Here is a 16,789-nt window from a genome sequence, read left to right as displayed (position 1 = left end):
TTCTGTGTTCCTAACACCTGTCCACAGGATGGCCTAAACAGAGCCAAAGAGGATGGACTGTGTGGGGCCACAGGGCTTCAGACCCTTATCATGCGTCATTCATGACTCACCACTGGGACCTGACCCATGTTCTAATCATCACGGGTACATTAGGCCAATGTCACTTCCCATGTTCATGTTTTGGGATCAATTTAATGTTTCCTTCATAACAAGAAGTACTTGATTAACGAAAATCAGAGTACAAGACACTTGAATATCCCTGATGATCTAAGTAGTACCAAAAGAGATTGTATCTTCCTTTGGTGAAATCCCTATTGTCAATTAACCAGCATAAAGGTTCATGCCTTAGTTCTCAAGGGACGATTAGTCACCTGGGGATTCTACATAGGACATTTTAAAGACATGGAAAACACTGGCCCCGATGACCCAAACCAAGACAGCCCGAGGCCATGCCTCACCTTGGGATCTCTCCTGCCACCACCGCCAGAGGAGGGGTCTCGGCCCCACGCAGCCTGGCCTGGCCTTCGGCTTCCACCCTATAAGGGAGACCCAAGAGACAAGGTGACACCCACAGTGAGACGCCATCGACTGGGCTCCTCGGGCGGTCGGCGCTGCCCCGTTGGGCTCGAGGATGGAAAGGCAGGAAGAGAAAGGCCCCGTTTCCTTGCGAGTGGACCTCAGAGTTCCAGACACACATTATTCATCATCGATGCCTCATACGCTGGCATTGATCATCATCGATCCAGAAAAGGGGGACCTTCTCTTCCTTCGCCATGGCCCGTGGAGTCAGGCATTCCTCCCCGCACGGCCACTGGGCAACCCAAGGGGCCCGCCCCACCCAACGAGGCCTCGCCATCCCTCGGGGGGCCTCTAGGCCCCGTCCCCTGGCTTTCGGTCTCTCTGGGCCGCGGAGGACCAGCTGGGCCCCTGTGCAGGACGTCCAAGAGACCTTCCTAGCCAGAGCTGTCCCATCCCTGGGACGCCAGAGCCCTTCTGGACTGCTGGCCTCGCCCGCATCTGCCGCCCACCCTCCACCAGCCCCTCGCACTGCCCTGCCCAGCCCAGCCCCGACAAGCCCTGGGATGCTGCTCACACTGGTCCCCTGGCTCCAAAGACAACGCTGCCATCCTCGCCTGCTCATCCAGGAAGGAGCCGGCCTTCGGGCCTGGCGGCTGCCTGCTGAAGAGTACAAAGCCAAGAGCAGGAGACCCAATGGCACAGCCATTCTCCAGGCTCGCGGCTTCCACATGCACGCCTCCATCGGGGCAACCCTGCTGGCAGGGCACAGCCCTGTCTCGGGACACCCACCAACCACCAGCTGGCCGCCCAGCCCCGGGACAGAGGTGGGCCCTCCCTGACCCCGCCTACCTCACCCTTGCCCCACGGCCTCAGCCTCGGGGACATCAGCCCAAGACCTCTGGCCAACCTGCAGCCCATGGCATGGCAAGAGGCAGACCATGGGGGGTGGGGTCACCAGGGACCTGGCGCCTTGGGAATGCCGGCCCTCCCTCGCTCTCCTCCTTCAGTTCTGGCAGGCTGGTCCACAGGGGCTCCCACTGGCCCACTGGGCGAACGCAAGCACCAGGAAGGCCCCCCAGAGGACACACGGACGGCCCCCCTGGATGCCTGGCCTCGCCCGCGAGGGTCACGGCACGGAGGACATTGGACCTCAGCGTTCCAGACACGTATTCATCGTACACGACTCATACGCCACCAGTAGTCATCATCGATCCAATACTGTCCCCCTTTCCTACTTAACACTCTAATTTCTTTGTCGACTCAATTGAAAACATGCAGTGGTTCTCTGGGGCCGAGCACTTAAGGATCAGCCTTGTCACTACTGTGGCCGGGATTGGATCCTTGGCCTGGAAACTTCTGTTTTCCACACAAGGACCAAAATAAATTAATCAAATCAAAAAGTGAGGAATCATTTTAGAAGTACCTTTTACAAACAACATACTAAACAAGCACCTCGAATCATTCTTCCCCTAACACATCTCAGACCAATGCTCTCTTTCGCTATAGGTGCCTTAATCTATATCATGGTCTATACTCCATACTCAACACTCAGATGCCGCTGCCTCCGCTACTTAGATTCTGCACTTCTTTTGGATTCCGTACCCGGATTTACTTATTTTCTTCCCCGGGACTGTGGCACAAGAAAGTTCCCACGCCCGTCATCAAACCCACACCACAGCACCGACCCAGGTAAAGCCAGATCCTTAACCCACCGCTGTCAGGAAACTCCCCCACATTTCTTAATAGTACAGTAATCACTCGAATCGAAAAAGTCCAAGCAAAGAAACTCAGCCGTTACTCACATTAATCTCCATTCTACTATATAGAGGCAACCACCGAGCCCGTGCCCGTGGCAGATGTTCAACCATCTCTAACGCCTTCATCCTGGGCGGTACAGAACACAGAGGGTGACAAAGCCGTTAGGATCTAATTGCCACTGATCATCGTTGCCCGACTTCCCCTTACACAATATTTATGCATTTATCACTTCCTATATACTTTCATTCTAGTGAAAGAAAAAACAAAAACAAACCAACCTCAATCTTTACTCCGTGGCAGAACTTAAACGGACTTTTATGAACGCATTGCTATCTAACTTTGGTCAGATATCCGACCCTTGCCAGGTATTTGATGGGCCTCACTGTTTTCAAGGTTCATGAACAGCCTCATTTCCTAAGCCTCTTCATATGTGGACAATGATTCACCCTATTTTTCCTTATTTCTTCACTTACGTTTGCTTAATGATTCTGGCACGCAGCCATTCCTAACAAACCCACGACAAAGAAATAAATACGAGAACACATGACCTTTGTATACCCCTGGCATCTCTCTCCAGACACAATTTCCCCCAAGAGAGGAGACTCCTTAGGTGCTGGGACAGACCTCAGAGTTTCAGAGATGCTTTCTTCCTTCAGGACTCTTCCCGTCACGCGCCTCATCACTGGTCCGTGACGGGGTCTCTGTGCCTCCTTCACGTGTATTACTTCATTGACGGATTCAGCAATTCCCACACAGTCATTCAGACACTCAATCATTCACAACACCCAAGAAGACGTGTGACGTCACCGTGGGATCACGCTCAATCCGCTCCAGCGTGAGCACGTTTGACAGCACAAAGCACAGCCAATGATGAAAAAGAGAAAGAAAAGAAAAGGGATCACCGTCGCGTCTTGCCTCTACATTTCATCTGCCCTGTTACTTAACAATGTAAAGCATAGCCATGCTTTAGAGACTGTTTTGTCTCTTGACTGAAAGAACTACCTCAAACTTGAAACTGACTCACAACAATACAGGAAATTTCTAACACTTACAACTCTTCAAGTCTCTCTGATAATTGGCCACAAAGGTGACCGTTTGACTGACTTATCTCATAAGGAGCGCTGCTGTTGGCAATTTTGATTAATATTTCTTTCTTCAACATATTTGCTCGTAATTAGACAACAACATATGCTCTTCAACTATTACCTATAACTTTCATGGTGTTCTCCTTGCTGTATGAATACTTTGAAAACGTATACGCTGTAAGAACCCGAACTTTCTGTGTTCCTAACACCTGTCCACAGGATGGCCTAAACAGAGCCAAAGAGGATGGACTGTGTGGGGCCACAGGGCTTCAGACCCTTATCATGCGTCATTCATGACTCACCACTGGGACCTGACCCATGTTCTAATCATCACGGGTACATTAGGCCAATGTCACTTCCCATGTTCATGTTTTGGGATCAATTTAATGTTTCCTTCATAACAAGAAGTACTTGATTAACGAAAATCAGAGTACAAGACACTTGAATATCCCTGATGATCTAAGTAGTACCAAAAGAGATTGTATCTTCCTTTGGTGAAATCCCTATTGTCAATTAACCAGCATAAAGGTTCATGCCTTAGTTCTCAAGGGACGATTAGTCACCTGGGGATTCTACATAGGACATTTTAAAGACATGGAAAACACTGGCCCCGATGACCCAAACCAAGACAGCCCGAGGCCATGCCTCACCTTGGGATCTCTCCTGCCACCACCGCCAGAGGAGGGGTCTCGGCCCCACGCAGCCTGGCCTGGCCTTCGGCTTCCACCCTATAAGGGAGACCCAAGAGACAAGGTGACACCCACAGTGAGACGCCATCGACTGGGCTCCTCGGGCGGTCGGCGCTGCCCCGTTGGGCTCGAGGATGGAAAGGCAGGAAGAGAAAGGCCCCGTTTCCTTGCGAGTGGACCTCAGAGTTCCAGACACACATTATTCGTCATCGATGCCTCATACGCTGGCATTGATCATCATCGATCCAGAAAAGGGGGACCTTCTCTTCCTTCGCCATGGCCCGTGGAGTCAGGCATTCCTCCCCGCACGGCCACTGGGCAACCCAAGGGGCCCGCCCCACCCAACGAGGCCTCGCCATCCCTCGGGGAGCCTCTAGGACCCGTCCCCTGGCTTTCGGTCTCTCTGGGCCGCGGAGGACCAGCTGGGCCCCTGTGCAGGACGTCCAAGAGACCTTCCTAGCCAGAGCTGTCCCATCCCTGGGACGCCAGAGCCCTTCTGGACTGCTGGCCTCGCCCGCATCTGCCGCCCACCCTCCACCAGCCCCTCGCACTGCCCTGCCCAGCCCAGCCCCGACAAGCCCTGGGATGCTGCTCACACTGGTCCCCTGGCTCCAAAGACAACGCTGCCATCCTCGCCTGCTCATCCAGGAAGGAGCCGGCCTTCGGGCCTGGCGGCTGCCTGCTGAAGAGTACAAAGCCAAGAGCAGGAGACCCAATGGCACAGCCATTCTCCAGGCTCGCGGCTTCCACATGCACGCCTCCATCGGGGCAACCCTGCTGGCAGGGCACAGCCCTGTCTCGGGACACCCACCAACCACCAGCTGGCCGCCCAGCCCCGGGACAGAGGTGGGCCCTCCCTGACCCTGCCTACCTCACCCTTGCCCCACGGCCTCAGCCTCGGGGACATCAGCCCAAGACCTCTGGCCAACCTGCAGCCCATGGCATGGCAAGAGGCAGACCATGGGGGGTGGGGTCACCAGGGACCTGGCGCCTTGGGAATGCCGGCCCTCCCTCGCTCTCCTCCTTCAGTTCTGGCAGGCTGGTCCACAGGGGCTCCCACTGGCCCACTGGGCGAACGCAAGCACCAGGAAGGCCCCCCAGAGGACACACGGACGGCCCCCCTGGATGCCTGGCCTCGCCCGCGAGGGTCACGGCACGGAGGACATTGGACCTCAGCGTTCCAGACACGTATTCATCGTACACGACTCATACGCCACCAGTAGTCATCATCGATCCAATACTGTCCCCCTTTCCTACTTAACACTCTAATTTCTTTGTCGACTCAATTGAAAACATGCAGTGGTTCTCTGGGGCCGAGCACTTAAGGATCAGCCTTGTCACTACTGTGGCCGGGATTGGATCCTTGGCCTGGAAACTTCTGTTTTCCACACAAGGACCAAAATAAATTAATCAAATCAAAAAGTGAGGAATCATTTTAGAAGTACCTTTTACAAACAACATACTAAACAAGCACCTCGAATCATTCTTCCCCTAACACATCTCAGACCAATGCTCTCTTTCGCTATAGGTGCCTTAATCTATATCATGGTCTATACTCCATACTCAACACTCAGATGCCGCTGCCTCCGCTACTTAGATTCTGCACTTCTTTTGGATTCCGTACCCGGATTTACTTATTTTCTTCCCCGGGACTGTGGCACAAGAAAGTTCCCACGCCCGTCATCAAACCCACACCACAGCACCGACCCAGGTAAAGCCAGATCCTTAACCCACCGCTGTCAGGAAACTCCCCCACATTTCTTAATAGTACAGTAATCACTCGAATCGAAAAAGTCCAAGCAAAGAAACTCAGCCGTTACTCACATTAATCTCCATTCTACTATATAGAGGCAACCACCGAGCCCGTGCCCATGGCAGATGTTCAACCATCTCTAACGCCTTCATCCTGGGCGGTACAGAACACAGAGGGTGACAAAGGCGTTAGGATCTAATTGCCACTGATCATCGTTGCCCGACTTCCCCTTACACAATATTTATGCATTTATCACTTCCTATATACTTTCATTCTAGTGAAAGAAAAAACAAAAACAAACCAACCTCAATCTTTACTCCATGGCAGAACTTAAACGGACTTTTATGAACGCATTGCTATCTAACTTTGGTCAGATATCCGACCCTTGCCAGGTATTTGATGGGCCTCACTGTTTTCAAGGTTCATGAACAGCCTCATTTCCTAAGCCTCTTCATATGTGGACAATGATTCACCCTATTTTTCCTTATTTCTTCACTTACGTTTGCTTAATGATTCTGGCACGCAGCCATTCCTAACAAACCCACGACAAAGAAATAAATACGAGAACACATGACCTTTGTATACCCCTGGCATCTCTCTCCAGACACAATTTCCCCCAAGAGAGGAGACTCCTTAGGTGCTGGGACAGACCTCAGAGTTTCAGAGATGCTTTCTTCCTTCAGGACTCTTCCCGTCACGCGCCTCATCACTGGTCCGTGACGGGGTCTCTGTGCCTCCTTCACGTGTATTACTTCATTGACGGATTCAGCAATTCCCACACAGTCATTCAGACACTCAATCATTCACAACACCCAAGAAGACGTGTGACGTCACCGTGGGATCACGCTCAATCCGCTCCAGCGTGAGCACGTTTGACAGCACAAAGCACAGCCAATGATGAAAAAGAGAAAGAAAAGAAAAGGGATCACCGTCGCGTCTTGCCTCTACATTTCATCTGCCCTGTTACTTAACAATGTAAAGCATAGCCATGCTTTAGAGACTGTTTTGTCTCTTGACTGAAAGAACTACCTCAAACTTGAAACTGACTCACAACAATACAGGAAATTTCTAACACTTACAACTCTTCAAGTCTCTCTGATAATTGGCCACAAAGGTGACCGTTTGACTGACTTATCTCATAAGGAGCGCTGCTGTTGGCAATTTTGATTAATATTTCTTTCTTCAACATATTTGCTCGTAATTAGACAACAACATATGCTCTTCAACTATTACCTATAACTTTCATGGTGTTCTCCTTGCTGTATGAATACTTTGAAAACGTATACGCTGTAAGAACCCGAACTTTCTGTGTTCCTAACACCTGTCCACAGGATGGCCTAAACAGAGCCAAAGAGGATGGACTGTGTGGGGCCACAGGGCTTCAGACCCTTATCATGCGTCATTCATGACTCACCACTGGGACCTGACCCATGTTCTAATCATCACGGGTACATTAGGCCAATGTCACTTCCCATGTTCATGTTTTGGGATCAATTTAATGTTTCCTTCATAACAAGAAGTACTTGATTAACGAAAATCAGAGTACAAGACACTTGAATATCCCTGATGATCTAAGTAGTACCAAAAGAGATTGTATCTTCCTTTGGTGAAATCCCTATTGTCAATTAACCAGCATAAAGGTTCATGCCTTAGTTCTCAAGGGACGATTAGTCACCTGGGGATTCTACATAGGACATTTTAAAGACATGGAAAACACTGGCCCCGATGACCCAAACCAAGACAGCCCGAGGCCATGCCTCACCTTGGGATCTCTCCTGCCACCACCGCCAGAGGAGGGGTCTCGGCCCCACGCAGCCTGGCCTGGCCTTCGGCTTCCACCCTATAAGGGAGACCCAAGAGACAAGGTGACACCCACAGTGAGACGCCATCGACTGGGCTCCTCGGGCGGTCGGCGCTGCCCCGTTGGGCTCGAGGATGGAAAGGCAGGAAGAGAAAGGCCCCGTTTCCTTGCGAGTGGACCTCAGAGTTCCAGACACACATTATTCGTCATCGATGCCTCATACGCTGGCATTGATCATCATCGATCCAGAAAAGGGGGACCTTCTCTTCCTTCGCCATGGCCCGTGGAGTCAGGCATTCCTCCCCGCACGGCCACTGGGCAACCCAAGGGGCCCGCCCCACCCAACGAGGCCTCGCCATCCCTCGGGGAGCCTCTAGGACCCGTCCCCTGGCTTTCGGTCTCTCTGGGCCGCGGAGGACCAGCTGGGCCCCTGTGCAGGACGTCCAAGAGACCTTCCTAGCCAGAGCTGTCCCATCCCTGGGACGCCAGAGCCCTTCTGGACTGCTGGCCTCGCCCGCATCTGCCGCCCACCCTCCACCAGCCCCTCGCACTGCCCTGCCCAGCCCAGCCCCGACAAGCCCTGGGATGCTGCTCACACTGGTCCCCTGGCTCCAAAGACAACGCTGCCATCCTCGCCTGCTCATCCAGGAAGGAGCCGGCCTTCGGGCCTGGCGGCTGCCTGCTGAAGAGTACAAAGCCAAGAGCAGGAGACCCAATGGCACAGCCATTCTCCAGGCTCGCGGCTTCCACATGCACGCCTCCATCGGGGCAACCCTGCTGGCAGGGCACAGCCCTGTCTCGGGACACCCACCAACCACCAGCTGGCCGCCCAGCCCCGGGACAGAGGTGGGCCCTCCCTGACCCTGCCTACCTCACCCTTGCCCCACGGCCTCAGCCTCGGGGACATCAGCCCAAGACCTCTGGCCAACCTGCAGCCCATGGCATGGCAAGAGGCAGACCATGGGGGGTGGGGTCACCAGGGACCTGGCGCCTTGGGAATGCCGGCCCTCCCTCGCTCTCCTCCTTCAGTTCTGGCAGGCTGGTCCACAGGGGCTCCCACTGGCCCACTGGGCGAACGCAAGCACCAGGAAGGCCCCCCAGAGGACACACGGACGGCCCCCCTGGATGCCTGGCCTCGCCCGCGAGGGTCACGGCACGGAGGACATTGGACCTCAGCGTTCCAGACACGTATTCATCGTACACGACTCATACGCCACCAGTAGTCATCATCGATCCAATACTGTCCCCCTTTCCTACTTAACACTCTAATTTCTTTGTCGACTCAATTGAAAACATGCAGTGGTTCTCTGGGGCCGAGCACTTAAGGATCAGCCTTGTCACTACTGTGGCCGGGATTGGATCCTTGGCCTGGAAACTTCTGTTTTCCACACAAGGACCAAAATAAATTAATCAAATCAAAAAGTGAGGAATCATTTTAGAAGTACCTTTTACAAACAACATACTAAACAAGCACCTCGAATCATTCTTCCCCTAACACATCTCAGACCAATGCTCTCTTTCGCTATAGGTGCCTTAATCTATATCATGGTCTATACTCCATACTCAACACTCAGATGCCGCTGCCTCCGCTACTTAGATTCTGCACTTCTTTTGGATTCCGTACCCGGATTTACTTATTTTCTTCCCCGGGACTGTGGCACAAGAAAGTTCCCACGCCCGTCATCAAACCCACACCACAGCACCGACCCAGGTAAAGCCAGATCCTTAACCCACCGCTGTCAGGAAACTCCCCCACATTTCTTAATAGTACAGTAATCACTCGAATCGAAAAAGTCCAAGCAAAGAAACTCAGCCGTTACTCACATTAATCTCCATTCTACTATATAGAGGCAACCACCGAGCCCGTGCCCATGGCAGATGTTCAACCATCTCTAACGCCTTCATCCTGGGCGGTACAGAACACAGAGGGTGACAAAGGCGTTAGGATCTAATTGCCACTGATCATCGTTGCCCGACTTCCCCTTACACAATATTTATGCATTTATCACTTCCTATATACTTTCATTCTAGTGAAAGAAAAAACAAAAACAAACCAACCTCAATCTTTACTCCATGGCAGAACTTAAACGGACTTTTATGAACGCATTGCTATCTAACTTTGGTCAGATATCCGACCCTTGCCAGGTATTTGATGGGCCTCACTGTTTTCAAGGTTCATGAACAGCCTCATTTCCTAAGCCTCTTCATATGTGGACAATGATTCACCCTATTTTTCCTTATTTCTTCACTTACGTTTGCTTAATGATTCTGGCACGCAGCCATTCCTAACAAACCCACGACAAAGAAATAAATACGAGAACACATGACCTTTGTATACCCCTGGCATCTCTCTCCAGACACAATTTCCCCCAAGAGAGGAGACTCCTTAGGTGCTGGGACAGACCTCAGAGTTTCAGAGATGCTTTCTTCCTTCAGGACTCTTCCCGTCACGCGCCTCATCACTGGTCCGTGACGGGGTCTCTGTGCCTCCTTCACGTGTATTACTTCATTGACGGATTCAGCAATTCCCACACAGTCATTCAGACACTCAATCATTCACAACACCCAAGAAGACGTGTGACGTCACCGTGGGATCACGCTCAATCCGCTCCAGCGTGAGCACGTTTGACAGCACAAAGCACAGCCAATGATGAAAAAGAGAAAGAAAAGAAAAGGGATCACCGTCGCGTCTTGCCTCTACATTTCATCTGCCCTGTTACTTAACAATGTAAAGCATAGCCATGCTTTAGAGACTGTTTTGTCTCTTGACTGAAAGAACTACCTCAAACTTGAAACTGACTCACAACAATACAGGAAATTTCTAACACTTACAACTCTTCAAGTCTCTCTGATAATTGGCCACAAAGGTGACCGTTTGACTGACTTATCTCATAAGGAGCGCTGCTGTTGGCAATTTTGATTAATATTTCTTTCTTCAACATATTTGCTCGTAATTAGACAACAACATATGCTCTTCAACTATTACCTATAACTTTCATGGTGTTCTCCTTGCTGTATGAATACTTTGAAAACGTATACGCTGTAAGAACCCGAACTTTCTGTGTTCCTAACACCTGTCCACAGGATGGCCTAAACAGAGCCAAAGAGGATGGACTGTGTGGGGCCACAGGGCTTCAGACCCTTATCATGCGTCATTCATGACTCACCACTGGGACCTGACCCATGTTCTAATCATCACGGGTACATTAGGCCAATGTCACTTCCCATGTTCATGTTTTGGGATCAATTTAATGTTTCCTTCATAACAAGAAGTACTTGATTAACGAAAATCAGAGTACAAGACACTTGAATATCCCTGATGATCTAAGTAGTACCAAAAGAGATTGTATCTTCCTTTGGTGAAATCCCTATTGTCAATTAACCAGCATAAAGGTTCATGCCTTAGTTCTCAAAGGACGATTAGTCACCTGGGGATTCTACATAGGACATTTTAAAGACATGGAAAACACTGGCCCCGATGACCCAAACCAAGACAGCCCGAGGCCATGCCTCACCTTGGGATCTCTCCTGCCACCACCGCCAGAGGAGGGGTCTCGGCCCCACGCAGCCTGGCCTGGCCTTCGGCTTCCACCCTATAAGGGAGACCCAAGAGACAAGGTGACACCCACAGTGAGACGCCATCGACTGGGCTCCTCGGGCGGTCGGCGCTGCCCCGTTGGGCTCGAGGATGGAAAGGCAGGAAGAGAAGGCCCCGTTTCCTTGCGAGTGGACCTCAGAGTTCCAGACACACATTATTCGTCATCGATGCCTCATACGCTGGCATTGATCATCATCGATCCAGAAAAGGGGGACCTTCTCTTCCTTCGCCATGGCCCGTGGAGTCAGGCATTCCTCCCCGCACGGCCACTGGGCAACCCAAGGGGCCCGCCCCACCCAACGAGGCCTCGCCATCCCTCGGGGAGCCTCTAGGACCCGTCCCCTGGCTTTCGGTCTCTCTGGGCCGCGGAGGACCAGCTGGGCCCCTGTGCAGGACGTCCAAGAGACCTTCCTAGCCAGAGCTGTCCCATCCCTGGGACGCCAGAGCCCTTCTGGACTGCTGGCCTCGCCCGCATCTGCCGCCCACCCTCCACCAGCCCCTCGCACTGCCCTGCCCAGCCCAGCCCCGACAAGCCCTGGGATGCTGCTCACACTGGTCCCCTGGCTCCAAAGACAACGCTGCCATCCTCGCCTGCTCATCCAGGAAGGAGCCGGCCTTCGGGCCTGGCGGCTGCCTGCTGAAGAGTACAAAGCCAAGAGCAGGAGACCCAATGGCACAGCCATTCTCCAGGCTCGCGGCTTCCACATGCACGCCTCCATCGGGGCAACCCTGCTGGCAGGGCACAGCCCTGTCTCGGGACACCCACCAACCACCAGCTGGCCGCCCAGCCCCGGGACAGAGGTGGGCCCTCCCTGACCCTGCCTACCTCACCCTTGCCCCACGGCCTCAGCCTCGGGGACATCAGCCCAAGACCTCTGGCCAACCTGCAGCCCATGGCATGGCAAGAGGCAGACCATGGGGGGTGGGGTCACCAGGGACCTGGCGCCTTGGGAATGCCGGCCCTCCCTCGCTCTCCTCCTTCAGTTCTGGCAGGCTGGTCCACAGGGGCTCCCACTGGCCCACTGGGCGAACGCAAGCACCAGGAAGGCCCCCCAGAGGACACACGGACGGCCCCCCTGGATGCCTGGCCTCGCCCGCGAGGGTCACGGCACGGAGGACATTGGACCTCAGCGTTCCAGACACGTATTCATCGTACACGACTCATACGCCACCAGTAGTCATCATCGATCCAATACTGTCCCCCTTTCCTACTTAACACTCTAATTTCTTTGTCGACTCAATTGAAAACATGCAGTGGTTCTCTGGGGCCGAGCACTTAAGGATCAGCCTTGTCACTACTGTGGCCGGGATTGGATCCTTGGCCTGGAAACTTCTGTTTTCCACACAAGGACCAAAATAAATTAATCAAATCAAAAAGTGAGGAATCATTTTAGAAGTACCTTTTACAAACAACATACTAAACAAGCACCTCGAATCATTCTTCCCCTAACACATCTCAGACCAATGCTCTCTTTCGCTATAGGTGCCTTAATCTATATCATGGTCTATACTCCATACTCAACACTCAGATGCCGCTGCCTCCGCTACTTAGATTCTGCACTTCTTTTGGATTCCGTACCCGGATTTACTTATTTTCTTCCCCGGGACTGTGGCACAAGAAAGTTCCCACGCCCGTCATCAAACCCACACCACAGCACCGACCCAGGTAAAGCCAGATCCTTAACCCACCGCTGTCAGGAAACTCCCCCACATTTCTTAATAGTACAGTAATCACTCGAATCGAAAAAGTCCAAGCAAAGAAACTCAGCCGTTACTCACATTAATCTCCATTCTACTATATAGAGGCAACCACCGAGCCCGTGCCCATGGCAGATGTTCAACCATCTCTAACGCCTTCATCCTGGGCGGTACAGAACACAGAGGGTGACAAAGGCGTTAGGATCTAATTGCCACTGATCATCGTTGCCCGACTTCCCCTTACACAATATTTATGCATTTATCACTTCCTATATACTTTCATTCTAGTGAAAGAAAAAACAAAAACAAACCAACCTCAATCTTTACTCCATGGCAGAACTTAAACGGACTTTTATGAACGCATTGCTATCTAACTTTGGTCAGATATCCGACCCTTGCCAGGTATTTGATGGGCCTCACTGTTTTCAAGGTTCATGAACAGCCTCATTTCCTAAGCCTCTTCATATGTGGACAATGATTCACCCTATTTTTCCTTATTTCTTCACTTACGTTTGCTTAATGATTCTGGCACGCAGCCATTCCTAACAAACCCACGACAAAGAAATAAATACGAGAACACATGACCTTTGTATACCCCTGGCATCTCTCTCCAGACACAATTTCCCCCAAGAGAGGAGACTCCTTAGGTGCTGGGACAGACCTCAGAGTTTCAGAGATGCTTTCTTCCTTCAGGACTCTTCCCGTCACGCGCCTCATCACTGGTCCGTGACGGGGTCTCTGTGCCTCCTTCACGTGTATTACTTCATTGACGGATTCAGCAATTCCCACACAGTCATTCAGACACTCAATCATTCACAACACCCAAGAAGACGTGTGACGTCACCGTGGGATCACGCTCAATCCGCTCCAGCGTGAGCACGTTTGACAGCACAAAGCACAGCCAATGATGAAAAAGAGAAAGAAAAGAAAAGGGATCACCGTCGCGTCTTGCCTCTACATTTCATCTGCCCTGTTACTTAACAATGTAAAGCATAGCCATGCTTTAGAGACTGTTTTGTCTCTTGACTGAAAGAACTACCTCAAACTTGAAACTGACTCACAACAATACAGGAAATTTCTAACACTTACAACTCTTCAAGTCTCTCTGATAATTGGCCACAAAGGTGACCGTTTGACTGACTTATCTCATAAGGAGCGCTGCTGTTGGCAATTTTGATTAATATTTCTTTCTTCAACATATTTGCTCGTAATTAGACAACAACATATGCTCTTCAACTATTACCTATAACTTTCATGGTGTTCTCCTTGCTGTATGAATACTTTGAAAACGTATACGCTGTAAGAACCCGAACTTTCTGTGTTCCTAACACCTGTCCACAGGATGGCCTAAACAGAGCCAAAGAGGATGGACTGTGTGGGGCCACAGGGCTTCAGACCCTTATCATGCGTCATTCATGACTCACCACTGGGACCTGACCCATGTTCTAATCATCACGGGTACATTAGGCCAATGTCACTTCCCATGTTCATGTTTTGGGATCAATTTAATGTTTCCTTCATAACAAGAAGTACTTGATTAACGAAAATCAGAGTACAAGACACTTGAATATCCCTGATGATCTAAGTAGTACCAAAAGAGATTGTATCTTCCTTTGGTGAAATCCCTATTGTCAATTAACCAGCATAAAGGTTCATGCCTTAGTTCTCAAAGGACGATTAGTCACCTGGGGATTCTACATAGGACATTTTAAAGACATGGAAAACACTGGCCCCGATGACCCAAACCAAGACAGCCCGAGGCCATGCCTCACCTTGGGATCTCTCCTGCCACCACCGCCAGAGGAGGGGTCTCGGCCCCACGCAGCCTGGCCTGGCCTTCGGCTTCCACCCTATAAGGGAGACCCAAGAGACAAGGTGACACCCACAGTGAGACGCCATCGACTGGGCTCCTCGGGCGGTCGGCGCTGCCCCGTTGGGCTCGAGGATGGAAAGGCAGGAAGAGAAGGCCCCGTTTCCTTGCGAGTGGACCTCAGAGTTCCAGACACACATTATTCGTCATCGATGCCTCATACGCTGGCATTGATCATCATCGATCCAGAAAAGGGGGACCTTCTCTTCCTTCGCCATGGCCCGTGGAGTCAGGCATTCCTCCCCGCACGGCCACTGGGCAACCCAAGGGGCCCGCCCCACCCAACGAGGCCTCGCCATCCCTCGGGGGGCCTCTAGGCCCCGTCCCCTGGCTTTCGGTCTCTCTGGGCCGCGGAGGACCAGCTGGGCCCCTGTGCAGGACGTCCAAGAGACCTTCCTAGCCAGAGCTGTCCCATCCCTGGGACGCCAGAGCCCTTCTGGACTGCTGGCCTCGCCCGCATCTGCCGCCCACCCTCCACCAGCCCCTCGCACTGCCCTGCCCAGCCCAGCCCCGACAAGCCCTGGGATGCTGCTCACACTGGTCCCCTGGCTCCAAAGACAACGCTGCCATCCTCGCCTGCTCATCCAGGAAGGAGCCGGCCTTCGGGCCTGGCGGCTGCCTGCTGAAGAGTACAAAGCCAAGAGCAGGAGACCCAATGGCACAGCCATTCTCCAGGCTCGCGGCTTCCACATGCACGCCTCCATCGGGGCAACCCTGCTGGCAGGGCACAGCCCTGTCTCGGGACACCCACCAACCACCAGCTGGCCGCCCAGCCCCGGGACAGAGGTGGGCCCTCCCTGACCCCGCCTACCTCACCCTTGCCCCACGGCCTCAGCCTCGGGGACATCAGCCCAAGACCTCTGGCCAACCTGCAGCCCATGGCATGGCAAGAGGCAGACCATGGGGGGTGGGGTCACCAGGGACCTGGCGCCTTGGGAATGCCAGCCCTCCCTCGCTCTCCTCCTTCAGTTCTGGCAGGCTGGTCCACAGGGGCTCCCACTGGCCCACTGGGCGAACGCAAGCACCAGGAAGGCCCCCCAGAGGACACACGGACGGCCCCCCTGGATGCCTGGCCTCGCCCGCGAGGGTCACGGCACGGAGGACATTGGACCTCAGCGTTCCAGACACGTATTCATCGTACACGACTCATACGCCACCAGTAGTCATCATCGATCCAATACTGTCCCCCTTTCCTACTTAACACTCTAATTTCTTTGTCGACTCAATTGAAAACATGCAGTGGTTCTCTGGGGCCGAGCACTTAAGGATCAGCCTTGTCACTACTGTGGCCGGGATTGGATCCTTGGCCTGGAAACTTCTGTTTTCCACACAAGGACCAAAATAAATTAATCAAATCAAAAAGTGAGGAATCATTTTAGAAGTACCTTTTACAAACAACATACTAAACAAGCACCTCGAATCATTCTTCCCCTAACACATCTCAGACCAATGCTCTCTTTCGCTATAGGTGCCTTAATCTATATCATGGTCTATACTCCATACTCAACACTCAGATGCCGCTGCCTCCGCTACTTAGATTCTGCACTTCTTTTGGATTCCGTACCCGGATTTACTTATTTTCTTCCCCGGGACTGTGGCACAAGAAAGTTCCCACGCCCGTCATCAAACCCACACCACAGCACCGACCCAGGTAAAGCCGGATCCTTAACCCACCGCTGTCAGGAAACTCCCCCACATTTCTTAATAGTACAGTAATCACTCGAATCGAAAAAGTCCAAGCAAAGAAACTCAGCCGTTACTCACATTAATCTCCATTCTACTATATAGAGGCAACCACCGAGCCCGTGCCCGTGGCAGATGTTCAACCATCTCTAACGCCTTCATCCTGGGCGGTACAGAACACAGAGGGTGACAAAGGCGTTAGGATCTAATTGCCACTGATCATCGTTGCCTGACTTCCCCTTACACAATATTTATGCATTTATCACTTCCTATATACTTTCATTCTAGTGAAAGAAAAAACAAAAACAAACCAACCTCAATCTTTACTCCGTGGC

The 16,789-nt window shown here is 52.1% G+C and overlaps 1 long non-coding RNA gene and 10 other non-coding genes across 12 annotated transcripts in view; all 11 read right to left on the bottom strand.

Annotated features, from left to right (window-relative positions):
* The window catches only part of LOC102163738 (uncharacterized), a 236,099-nt gene that overhangs the window by 106,148 nt on the left and 113,162 nt on the right, over positions 1-16,789 (bottom strand). The gene's annotated exons all lie outside the window — the stretch shown is intronic.
* On the bottom strand, positions 671-745 carry LOC146401983 (small nucleolar RNA SNORD113/SNORD114 family). The gene has a single exon (XR_014811625.1). It is a non-coding gene; the product is annotated as a small nucleolar RNA SNORD113/SNORD114 family (small nucleolar RNA).
* LOC146401982 (small nucleolar RNA SNORD113/SNORD114 family) lies at positions 1,663-1,734 on the bottom strand. The gene has a single exon (XR_014811568.1). It is a non-coding gene; the product is annotated as a small nucleolar RNA SNORD113/SNORD114 family (small nucleolar RNA).
* LOC146401981 (small nucleolar RNA SNORD113/SNORD114 family) lies at positions 4,225-4,299 on the bottom strand. Its single transcript, XR_014811641.1, has one exon. It is a non-coding gene; the product is annotated as a small nucleolar RNA SNORD113/SNORD114 family (small nucleolar RNA).
* LOC146401980 (small nucleolar RNA SNORD113/SNORD114 family) lies at positions 5,217-5,288 on the bottom strand. Its single transcript, XR_014811567.1, has one exon. It is a non-coding gene; the product is annotated as a small nucleolar RNA SNORD113/SNORD114 family (small nucleolar RNA).
* Positions 7,779-7,853, bottom strand: LOC146401979 (small nucleolar RNA SNORD113/SNORD114 family). Its single transcript, XR_014811640.1, has one exon. It is a non-coding gene; the product is annotated as a small nucleolar RNA SNORD113/SNORD114 family (small nucleolar RNA).
* Positions 8,771-8,842, bottom strand: LOC146401978 (small nucleolar RNA SNORD113/SNORD114 family). The gene has a single exon (XR_014811565.1). It is a non-coding gene; the product is annotated as a small nucleolar RNA SNORD113/SNORD114 family (small nucleolar RNA).
* LOC146401977 (small nucleolar RNA SNORD113/SNORD114 family) lies at positions 11,332-11,406 on the bottom strand. The gene has a single exon (XR_014811639.1). It is a non-coding gene; the product is annotated as a small nucleolar RNA SNORD113/SNORD114 family (small nucleolar RNA).
* LOC146401976 (small nucleolar RNA SNORD113/SNORD114 family) lies at positions 12,324-12,395 on the bottom strand. Its single transcript, XR_014811564.1, has one exon. It is a non-coding gene; the product is annotated as a small nucleolar RNA SNORD113/SNORD114 family (small nucleolar RNA).
* LOC146401975 (small nucleolar RNA SNORD113/SNORD114 family) lies at positions 14,885-14,959 on the bottom strand. Its single transcript, XR_014811638.1, has one exon. It is a non-coding gene; the product is annotated as a small nucleolar RNA SNORD113/SNORD114 family (small nucleolar RNA).
* LOC146401974 (small nucleolar RNA SNORD113/SNORD114 family) lies at positions 15,877-15,948 on the bottom strand. Its single transcript, XR_014811563.1, has one exon. It is a non-coding gene; the product is annotated as a small nucleolar RNA SNORD113/SNORD114 family (small nucleolar RNA).

The sequence above is a fragment of the Sus scrofa genome, chromosome 7 (assembly GCF_054392235.1).
Source record: "Sus scrofa isolate SSC_HxYL_T2T_F1_AM1 chromosome 7, Sscrofa_HxYL_maternal_Yorkshire_Landrace_v2.0, whole genome shotgun sequence".
In the NCBI taxonomy this organism is placed as follows: domain Eukaryota; kingdom Metazoa; phylum Chordata; class Mammalia; order Artiodactyla; family Suidae; genus Sus; species Sus scrofa.
The sequence above is the reverse complement of the archived record's forward strand: the minus strand, read 5'-3'. Positions and strand labels throughout refer to the sequence as shown.